General features: G+C 37.2%; 1 protein-coding gene across 3 annotated transcripts in view; it reads left to right on the forward strand.

Annotated features, from left to right (window-relative positions):
- The window catches only part of LOC112161501 (VPS10 domain-containing receptor SorCS1), a 92416-nt gene that overhangs the window by 8986 nt on the left and 80000 nt on the right, over positions 1–3430 (forward strand). The gene's annotated exons all lie outside the window — the stretch shown is intronic.

Below are 3430 nucleotides of genomic sequence, written 5' to 3' on the forward strand. Positions count from 1 at the left end.
TTTTTTTTTTTTTTTGAATAAAGACTTAGTACGTCTTATAGTGTGTAAAATACGATAATATTTCTGATCACAGCATGGAGTGATGTTGAGCTTTAAGAACATCAAACAGTGGAACATTTGAGGTGTGATGTCACATCATGTAAAAAATATACTGCAGGGTCAAAATAAAGATTAAATAGTTGCTGCAACATTTTGCATTTCAAACTTTTCCTTACGTGACTGCAGACTTGTGTCTGATTATAATAGTTTATTTCAGCATACCTCTACTGATAAGACATTACGTTGCTACATATTACAAAAAGTAGCACATTTAGTCATCATAGAGGTTCTACTGTGCTTTCTCATTTTTACACTCTAGTCCAAATGTTTACATGGTGCCTACTCTCAATTTAATTCAGTGTGCCAATATTCTATTAATAATCAAAGAGAGGAACTCTTCACCTTTAGTTTTGCTGCCAGCCAAAGTCAGAAAATTCTTTCCTCAGAGTCTCAGGAAGTGCTGACCGTGTCTTCGTTCTGTATGTGAACTTGTGAACTATCATCTCGTGGAACCCCACAGACTATTTAGCTTATTCTTCCCTAGAGCTGGGCTCCTCTCACACCGACAAGAACTGTTTCTCTCTGCCAGCAGCTCACAGTGACAGTGGTTCTGATGAGTCTGTTTAAAATTCCATTCAAGTGTTCAGAATCCAATCTTTGTTATAAACCTTTTAATGGTCTTCATTCCCCCGTTTTCTGTTTCGGCGTCCGGTCCGGTTTCACACAACAAGAGTAATTGATATTAAAATTGCGACGGGCAGGAGTGACCTCATTTGATGGTCTTTGCTGCGACAGACTTTGTCTCTAAATACCTTGTTTTTTGACAGTACTGTGTGAATTATGCGCATAATGTGAAGTTGTGAAGAAGTTGTGCAAAAAGAAAAATTGTCATCATTACAGTGTTTCCTGCTTTTTGTTGAACTGAATGGATTCTCTGGAGTTTCTTTAAAGACTGCACTCCAATTTTCAGCTTCAGACAGTGCATTCTTAAAGGTCACTTACACACACGCACCCTCTTACTGTACTGTTGAAGAGAAGTCACCAATGGCATTTGGAAAAAAGTTTCAAAAATTCCCATGTAAAGACCCACTCTGATGAAAATTGTGGCATTTTTCTTATTTTTCTGATACAATATTTAAAGAAAATTAAAATTATTATGAATCAGGAGGAGAAAAAAAATGCAGTTTGAAAAAGATCTTGTTGGTGATGCAGAAAATATGTTGGATGTATCACTAGCTCCCTTCTCTTCATACTGATGGATCCACTTGTGCGTCTTCAGTTTTAGTCTTCTAACTGTACGGCTGGATAGTGTCAAATTCGCTCCAGTTTTTGTTGCTTTGCTAATGTTAGCTGGGAGGGGGTGTAAGTAAGCTAGTGGGAGAGGCATGATGGGATATCAGTGGAGGGTTACTTCTGCGCCAACCATCCCGCTCACAACACGAATTTAGAATGAACTAATGCTAGTCTGCAGAAAAGGGGCGGCAATCTAAGCAAAGATGCCCAGACTTCCCTCTCCCCGGACACTTCCTCCAGCTCCTCCCGAGGCGTTCCCATGCCAGGCTCCACCCAGTGGGACATGTCTGAAACACCTCCCCAGAGAGACTTGTAGAAAATTTGTCCTCAAAAACAACTCATGCTTTTTGACTTTGGCTAAAACCAGATAATCCTGATTGAAAGATGGCGGGGAACTCTTTAAATAATTGCTCAAGAGATAATCGGAGTAGGACTTTAAGGTTTTAAAGCTTGTGTTGCCTGCATTTTAATAAACCATTGTGAGTGTCTTGAAACCTTAAATCTGTCTGGAATGTTTTGGGTGAAGGTGATTACACATCCCATCAAAAATGTCATGAAGTTCATGAGATTTGCACACTTAAATAAAAAAATACATTTTGTCTCCAGTATAGAATAAGAGTTAATAGATGATCCCCACAAAACTGTAGTGCACAACGTGTTTGATAGTTGATATCAGTGGATGTTTTTAACAGCAATAGGATGTTTGTATGTGGTCTAAATCACACAGCATAGTTTAAAAATTAAAAGATTTTGAAATTTTTGAAATTTTGGACAAGCAATGTAAGGTCTGGCACTGAAAATTCTCAACCAAATGCCTGCAAGCTCAAACAAACAGTACTAACAACTAACGTTTTATGGCTACGTGGTACAGATACAGCAATGCAGCTTTGAGAGCTTGTATTCTGTGCCAAGGTCGTCTTTAGCCACAGTACAGAGAATGCATGAAAAATATCTAAGCTACAGAAAAATTCAAACCATTAAGAATGGTTATAAATCAGTTCTAGCCAAATTGTTACAGTGTTGCCAAATTGTCAACAATGCATTTTAATAATGGCTACATAAGTGAATAAAAGATTGCAAAAAAAAAATGAATGTAATACCCCTGACCGAGCAAGCTTTTGGGCGACTGCGGAAAACTCTCAGAGGCTTTTATTTATTTATTTTTTTATGTAAGACTACAGATCAGCAGGATCTGTCTGATGCTCTGTTAGCGGTGGCCTCCTTTCTTCCAAGAACAAGGTGATCGTGCCGCCCATTTTTCCAGGACATCCTGCTTCCATCTCACTCTTCTCTTGATCTAATCAGCATTATTTCGGGACTTTACAATGACAGATTTTCTTCTTTATCATTTCTGATGGAGGCTGTATCAGGAGATAATGCATCCTCTTCATCCTCATTTCAGTAAGAAGCCTTGTTTAGGACACAAGAGAGATGCAACATTTTACTCCAGATACATTTCTGTCTTTTCATTTCTTTTTTATAAGAATTCAAATCCTGCTATTTCCATTAATAATTACAGTATGTGTTTAATGTATCTTTGTTTTGGCTATTTTTTCAACTATCTAACTACTTTCTTTCAACTATCATAAGCTTCACTCCTTCAGGAAAATCTCATTTTGTCATTTTGAGGAAGCTCACTCATTTCAGAGTTTCTAGGAGCTTCGAATCCATCAGAAAATGTTCAAGAGCTGAGATATACCGAACATGATACTAATGTTGGTGTTTGTCTTCCTAATAAGCACCATTCTTGTTGTGTAAATCCCATGGATGATAATGAGAAAGGTTGAGTGTGTACAGAAGCATGGCTTAGCTGTTCCCCGTTTAGGTGTCTGGAGTTCTCCATGTTTGTTTATGCCCAAGTCTGATGCTTTTGTAGTGACTTCAGAGGATTAATGCTGTTTTCAAAACCAGATTCCTCCAATGTTTGCAGTCAAAAAGTTGAATTTGTAAATCTGAAAGTGTTCTAATTCTTATAAAACCATCCGTGAATTATCTCTTAATAATTTAAACATTAAAAAATAGTAGCAACAAAAAATACTAGGAAGATGAATTGAAAAGAGTGTCTTCGTCAAAACAAATAATAATAATAAAAAACATA

Source organism: Oryzias melastigma, linkage group LG15 (assembly GCF_002922805.2).
Source record: "Oryzias melastigma strain HK-1 linkage group LG15, ASM292280v2, whole genome shotgun sequence".
In the NCBI taxonomy this organism is placed as follows: domain Eukaryota; kingdom Metazoa; phylum Chordata; class Actinopteri; order Beloniformes; family Adrianichthyidae; genus Oryzias; species Oryzias melastigma.